This window comes from Oncorhynchus keta, unplaced genomic scaffold, assembly GCF_023373465.1.
Source record: "Oncorhynchus keta strain PuntledgeMale-10-30-2019 unplaced genomic scaffold, Oket_V2 Un_scaffold_1611_pilon_pilon, whole genome shotgun sequence".
In the NCBI taxonomy this organism is placed as follows: Eukaryota; Metazoa; Chordata; class Actinopteri; order Salmoniformes; family Salmonidae; genus Oncorhynchus; species Oncorhynchus keta.
The window spans coordinates 40,694-49,105 of record NW_026290807.1 but is presented as its reverse complement, the minus strand read 5'-3'; positions in this window follow the sequence as shown (position 1 = coordinate 49,105).

The window sequence follows — 8,412 nt, the reverse complement described above, 5'->3', positions numbered from 1 at the left end:
TGGTAGACCAGGGTAATATAATGACAGTAGATGGTAGACCAGGGTAATATATTGACAGTAGATGGTAGACCAGGGGTAATATAATACAGTAGATGGTAGACCAGGGTAATATAATGACAGTAGATGGTAGACCAGGGTAATATAATGACAGTAGATGGTAGACCAGGGTAATATAATGACAGTAGATGGTAGACCAGGGTAATATAATGACAGTAGATGGTAGACCAGGGTAATATAATGACAGTAGATGGTAGATCAGGGTAATATAATGACAGTAGAAAGTAGACCAGGGTAATATATTGACAGTAGATGGTAGACCAGGGTAATATAATGACAGTAGATGGTAGACCAGGGTAATATAATGACAGTAGATGGTAGACCAGGGTAATATAATGACAGTAGATGGTAGACCAGGGTAATATAATGACAGTAGATGGTAGACCAGGGTAATATAATGACAGTAGATGGTAGACCAGGGTAATATAATGACAGTAGATGGTAGACCAGGGTAATATAATGACAGTAGATGGTAGACCAGGTTAATAGATTGACAGTAGATGGTAGACCAGGGTAATATAATGACAGTAGATGGTAGACCAGGGTAATATATTGACAGTAGATGGTAGACCAGGGTAATATAATGACAGTAGATGGTAGACCAGGGTAATATAATGACAGTAGATGGTAGACCAGGGTAATTTAATGACAGTAGAAAGTAGACTAGGGTAATATAATGACAGTAGAAAGTAGACCAGGGTAATATAATGACAGTAGATGGTAGACCAGGGTAATATAATGACAGTAGATGGTAGACCAGGGTAATATAATGACAGTAGAGGGTAGACCAGGGTAATATAATGACAGTAGATGGTAGACCAGGGTAATATAATGACAGTAGATGGTAGACCAGGGTAATATAATGACAGTAGATGGTAGACCAGGGTAATATATTGACAGTAGAAAGTAGACCAGGGTAATATAATGACAGTAGATGGTAGACCAGGGTAATATAATGACAGTAGATGGTAGACCAGGGTAATATAATGACAGTAGAAGGTAGACCAGGGTAATATAATGACAGTAGATGGTAGACCAGGGTAATATAATGACAGTAGATGGTAGACCAGGGTAATATAATGACAGTAGATGGTAGACCAGGGTAATATAATGACAGTAGATGGTAGACCAGGGTAATATAATGACAGTAGATGGTAGACCAGGGTAATATAATGACAGTAGATGGTAGACCAGGGTAATATAATGACAGTAGATGGTAGACCAGGGTAATATAATGACAGTAGAGGGTAGACCAGGGTAATATAATGACAGTAGATGGTAGACCAGGGTAATATAATGACAGTAGATGGTAGACCAGGGTAATATAATGACAGTAGATGGTAGACCAGGTAATATAATGACAGTAGATGGTAGACCAGGGTAATATAATGACAGTAGATGGTAGACAGGGTAATATAATGACAGTAGAAAGTAGACCAGGGTAATATATTGACAGTAGATGGTAGACCAGGTAATATAATGACAGTAGATGGTAGACCAGGGTAATATAATGACAGTAGAAAGTAGACCAGGGTAATATAATGACAGTAGATGTAGACTAGGTTAATATAATGACAGTAGATGGTAGACCAGGGTAATATAATGACAGTAGATGGTAGACCAGGGTAATATAATGACAGTAGATGGTAGACCAGGTTAATAGATTGACAGTAGATGGTAGACCAGGGTAATATAATGACAGTAGATGGTAGACCAGGGTAATATAATGACAGTAGAAAGTAGACCAGGGTAATATAATGACAGTAGATGGTAGATCAGGGTAATATAATGACAGTAGAAAGTAGACCAGGGTAATATAATGACAGTAGATGGTAGACCAGGGTAATATAATGACAGTAGATGGTAGACCAGGGTAATATAATGACAGTAGAAAGTAGACCAGGGTAATATAATGACAGTAGATGGTAGACCAGGGTAATATAATGACAGTAGAAAGTAGACCAGGGTAATATATTGACAGTAGATGGTAGACCAGGGTAATATAATGACAGTAGATGGTAGACCAGGGTAATATAATGACAGTAGATGGTAGACCAGGGTAATATAATGACAGTAGATGGTAGACCAGGGTAATATAATGACAGTAGATGGTAGACCAGGGTAATATAATGACAGTAGAGGGTAGACCAGGGTAATATAATGACAGTAGATGGTAGACCAGGTTAATAGATTGACAGTAGATGGTAGACCAGGGTAATATAATGACAGTAGATGGTAGACCAGGGTAATATAATGACAGTAGATGGTAGACCAGGGTAATATAATGACAGTAGATGGTAGACCAGGGTAATATAATGACAGTAGATGGTAGACCAGGGTAATATAATGACAGTAGATGGTAGACCAGGGTAATATAATGACAGTAGATGGTAGACCAGGGTAATTTAATGACAGTAGAAAGTAGACTAGGTAATATAATGACAGTAGAAAGTAGACTAGGTTAATATAATGACAGTAGATGGTAGACCAGGGTAATATAATGACAGTAGAAGGTAGACCAGGGTAATATAATGACAGTAGATGGTAGACCAGGTTAATAGATTGACAGTAGATGGTAGACCAGGGAAATATAATGACAGTAGATGGTAGATCAGGGTAATATAATGACAGTAGAGGGTAGACCAGGGTAATATAATGACAGTAGATGGTAGATCAGGATAATATAATGACAGTAGAAAGTAGACCAGGGTAATATATTGACAGTAGATGGTAGACCAGGGTAATATAATGACAGTAGATGGTAGACCAGGTAATATAATGACAGTAGAGGGTAGACCAGGTTAATAGATTGACAGTAGATGGTAGACCAGGGTAATATAATGACAGTAGATGGTAGACCAGGGTAATATAATGACAGTAGAAGGTAGACCAGGGTAATTTAATGACAGTAGAAAGTAGACTAGGTAATATAATGACAGTAGAAAGTAGACCAGGGTAATATAATGACAGTAGATGGTAGACCAGGGTAATATAATGACAGTAGAAAGTAGACCAGGGTAATATAATGACAGTAGATGGTAGACCAGGTTAATAGAATGACAGTAGATGGTAGACCAGGGAAATATAATGACAGTAGAGGGTAGACCAGGGTAATATAATGACAGTAGATGGTAGATCAGGGTAATATAATGACAGTAGAAAGTAGACCAGGGTAATATAATGACAGTAGATGGTAGACCAGGGTAATATAATGACAGTAGATGGTAGACCAGGGTAATATAATGACAGTAGATGGTAGACCAGGTAATATAATGACAGTAGATGGTAGACCAGGGTAATATAATGACAGTAGATGGTAGACCAGGTTAATATAATGACAGTAGATGGTAGACCAGGGTAATATATTGACAGTAGATGGTAGACCAGGTAATATAATGACAGTAGATGGTAGACCAGGGTAATATAATGACAGTAGAAAGTAGACCAGGGTAATATATTGACAGTAGATGGTAGACCAGGGTAATATAATGACAGTAGATGGTAGATCAGGGTAATATATTGACAGTAGAGGGTAGACCAGGGTAATATAATGACAGTAGAGGGTAGACCAGGGTAATATAATGACAGTAGATGGTAGACCAGGGTAATATAATGACAGTAGATGGTAGACCAGGGTAATATAATGACAGTAGAACGTAGACCAGGGTAATATAATGACAGTAGAAAGTAGACTAGGGTAATATAATGACAGTAGAAAGTAGACCAGGTAATATAATGACAGTAGATGGTAGACCAGGGTAATATAATGACAGTAGAAGGTAGACCAGGGTAATATAATGACAGTAGAGGGTAGACCAGGGTAATATAATGACAGTAGATGGTAGATCAGGGTAATATAATGACAGTAGAAAGTAGACCAGGGTAATTTAATGACAGTAGAAAGTAGACTAGGTTAATATAATGACAGTAGATGGTAGACCAGGGTAATATAATGACAGTAGAAGGTAGACCAGGGTAATATAATGACAGTAGATGGTAGACCAGGTTAATAGATTGACAGTAGATGGTAGACCAGGGAAATATAATGACAGTAGATGGTAGATCAGGGTAATATAATGACAGTAGAGGGTAGACCAGGGTAATATAATGACAGTAGATGGTAGATCAGGTAATATAATGACAGTAGAAAGTAGACCAGGGTAATATATTGACTGTAGATGGTAGACCAGGGTAATATAATGACAGTAGATGGTAGACCAGGGTAATATAATGACAGTAGATGGTAGACCAGGTAATATAATGACAGTAGATGGTAGATCAGGGTAATATATTGACAGTAGAGGGTAGACCAGGGTAATATAATGACAGTAGAGGGTAGACCAGGGTAATTTAATGACAGTAGAAAGTAGACTAGGGTAATATAATGACAGTAGAAAGTAGACCAGGGTAATATATTGACAGTAGATGGTAGACCAGGGTAATAGATTGACAGTAGATGGTAGACCAGGAAATATAATGACAGTAGAAAGTAGACTAGGGTAATATAATGACAGTAGAAAGTAGACCAGGGTAATATATTGACAGTAGATGGTAGACCAGGGTAATATAATGACAGCAGATGGTAGACCAGAGTAATATAATGACAGTAGATGGTAGACCAGGGTAATATAATGACAGTAGATGGTAGACCAGGTTAATAGATTGACAGTAGATGGTAGACCAGGGTAATATAATGACAGTAGATGGTAGACCAGGGTAATTTAATGACAGGAGAAAGTAGACTAGGTAATATAATGACAGTAGAAAGTAGACCAGGGTAATATAATGACAGTAGATGGTAGACCAGGGTAATATAATTGACAGTAGATTGTAGACCAGGGAAATATAATGACAGTAGAGGGTAGACTAGATTAATTTAATGACAGTAGAAAGTAGACTAGGGTAATATAATGACAGTAGATGGTAGACCAGGTTAATAGATTGACAGTAGATGGTAGACCAGGGTAATATAATGACAGTAGATGGTAGACCAGGGTAATTTAATGACAGGAGAAAGTAGACTAGGGTAATATAATGACAGTAGAAAGTAGACCAGGGTAATATATTGACAGTAGATGGTAGACCAGGGTAATATAATGACAGTAGATGGTAGACCAGGGAAATATAATGACAGTAGATGGTAGATCATGGTAATATAATGACAGTAGATGGTAGACCAGGGTAATATAATGACAGTAGATGGTAGACCAGGGAAATATAATGACAGTAGATGGTAGATCAGGGTAATATAATGACAGTAGAGGGTAGACCAGGGTAATATAATGACAGTAGATGGTAGATCAGGGTAATATAATGACAGTAGAAAGTAGACCAGGGTAATATATTGACAGTAGATGGTAGACCAGGGTAATATAATGACAGTAGATGGTAGACCAGGGTAATATAATGACAGTAGATGGTAGACCAGGTTAATAGATTGACAGTAGATGGTAGACCAGGGTAATATAATGACAGTAGAGGGTAGACCAGGGTAATTTAATGACAGTAGAAAGTAGACCAGGGTAATTTAATGACAGTAGAAAGTAGACTAGGGTAATATAATGACAGTAGAAAGTAGACTAGGTAATTTAATGACAGTAGAAAGTAGACTAGGTTAATATAATGACAGTAGATGGTAGACCAGGGTAATATAATGACAGTAAAAGGTAGACCAGGGTAATATAATGACAGTAGATGGTAGACCAGGTTAATAGATTGACAGTAGATGGTAGACCAGGGAAATATAATGACAGTAGATGGTAGATCTGTCACGTTCTGACCTTTATTTTCTGTGTTTTGTGTTTAGTTAGTATGGTCAGGGCGTGAGTTGGGTGGGCAGTCTATGTTTGTTTGTCTAGGTTTTGGGAATTTCTATAATTCGACCTAGATGGTTCTCAATCAGAGGCAGGTGTCATTAGTTGTCTCTGATTGAGAATCATAATGACAGTGGCCTGGGTTTCACTGTGTGTTTGTGGGTGATTGTTTCCTGTCTCTGTGTGTGCACTAGATAGGACTGTTTTTTGAGTTTTCACATTTCTTGTTTTGTTAGTTTGTTCATGTGTACCTTATAGCATTAAAAAGTACCATGGAAAATTACCACGCCGCGTATTGGTCCTCTGATCCGTTTGGCCTCTCCTCCTATAATGAAGAAGAGGAGGAAACTCATTACAGAATCACCCACCAAAATCGGACCAAGCGGCGTGGTAAAGGACAGCGACGACAGCAGCAGCAGCATCAAAACAGAGGCCACCATCACAGGACTCCTGGACATGGGAGCAGATACTGAACGGAGAGGGACCCTGGGCACGGGCTGGGAAAATCGCAGCCCCAAAGCAGAGCTGGAGGCAGCGAGAGCTGAGCAGTAGCAATATGAGGAGCCAGCACGGCAGTGCGACAGGTAGAGAGGCAGCCCCAAATTTTTTGGGGGGCACACGAGGTGTGATACTAAGCCAGGTAGCAGACCTGAGCTCACCAGTGCTTATGATAAGCAGCATTACTGGTCAGGCACCGTGTTATGCGGTTGAGCGCACGATGTAGCCAGTGCGTGAAAGTAGACCATAGCCCGGTGCGCTATAGGACAGCCCCCCGAGAGTGCCATGACAGTTTGGGCATTGAGCCAGGGCGTATGGTGCCTGCTCAGCGGGTCTGGTCCAGGTTACGCAGTCTTGGTCCAGGTTATCCTGCGCCGGCTCTGCGTGCTGTGTCTCCGGGCGCTGGGAGGGTGCAGTGCGTCCTATAATGCGCTCCGCTCGTAGACCAGGGCAACTGTGGGAGTGGAGCCTAGGGGAGAGGTGCGTGTAGTAAGCACTAATCAAATCAAATCAAATCAAATTTATTTATATAGCCCTTCGTACATCAGCTGATATCTCAAAGTGCTGTACAGAAACCCAGCCTAAAACCCCAAACAGCAAACAATGCAGGTGTAAATGCACGGTGGCTAGGAAAAACTCCCTAGAAAGGCCAAAACCTAGGAAGAAACCTAGAGAGGAACCGGGCTAGATGGGGTGGCCAGTCCTCTTCTGGCTGTGCCGATGGTAGAGATTATAACAGAACATGACCAAGATGTTCAAATGTTCATAAATGACCAGCATGGTCGAATAATAATAAGGCAGAACAGTTGAAACTGGAGCAGCAGCACAGTCAGGTGGACTGGGGACAGCAAGGAGCCTTCATGTCAGGTAGTCCTGGGGCACGGTCCTAGGGCTCAGGTCAGTTGAAACTGGAGCAGGAGCATGGCCAGGTGGACTGGGGACAGCAAGGAGTCCTCATGTCAGGTAGTCCTGGGACATGGTCCTAGGGCTCAGGTCCTCCGAGAGAAGAAAGAAAGAGAGAAGGAGAGGGTAATTAGAGAACGACACTTAGATTCACACAGGACACCGAATAGGACAGGAGAAGTACTCCAGATATAACAAACTGACACTAGATCTCCCGTGCTTACCCACAGCCCGGTTCAACCTGTGCCTGCACTCTGGAGGGTCCGGGCTCGAGTAGTTGTCCAGCCTGGGGAAGTGGTGCCAAGGTTGCGCACCAGAGCTCCAGTGCTCCCCACAGCCCGGTCTTTAATGACAGGCTCCTCCTAACACCAAGCCTCCTGAAGGTCTCCCCAGCCTGGTAGTTCCTGTGGCAGCCCCACGCACCAGGCTGTCTCTCTGTCTCCTCCCTGCAGGTGCTCCCGCCTGTCCGGCACCGCTGCCGGAGCGTCCAGCCTGTCCGGCGCTGCTGCCGGAGCGTCCCGCCTGTCCGGCGCCGTTGCCGGAGCCTCCCGCCTGTCCGGCGCCGTTGCCGGAGCCTCCCGCCTGTCCGGACAGCTGATGGAGCCTCCCGCCTGTCCGGGCCGCTGCCGGAGCCTCCCGCCTGTCCGGAGCCTCCCGCCTGACCAGGCCGCTGCCGGAGCATCCCGGCAGCAGTAGATGGTAGACCAGGGTAATATAATGACAGTAGAAGGTAGACCAGGGTAATATAATGACAGTAGATGGTAGACCAGGTTAATAGATTGACAGTAGATGGTAGACCAGGGAAATATAATGACAGTAGATGGTAGACCAGGGTAATATAATAACAGTAGAGACCAGGGTAATTTAATGACAGTAGAAAGTAGACTAGGGTAATGTAATGACAGTAGAAAGTAGACCAGGGTAATATAATGACAGTAGACGGTAGACCAGGTTAAGATAATGACAGTAGAAGGTAGACCAGGGTAATATAATGACAGTAGATGGTAGACCAGGTTAATAGATTGACAGTAGATGGTAGACCAGGGAAATATAATGACAGTAGATGGTAGACCAGGGTAATATAATGACAGTAGAGGGTAGACCAGGGTAATATAATGACAGTAGATGGTAGATCAGGGTA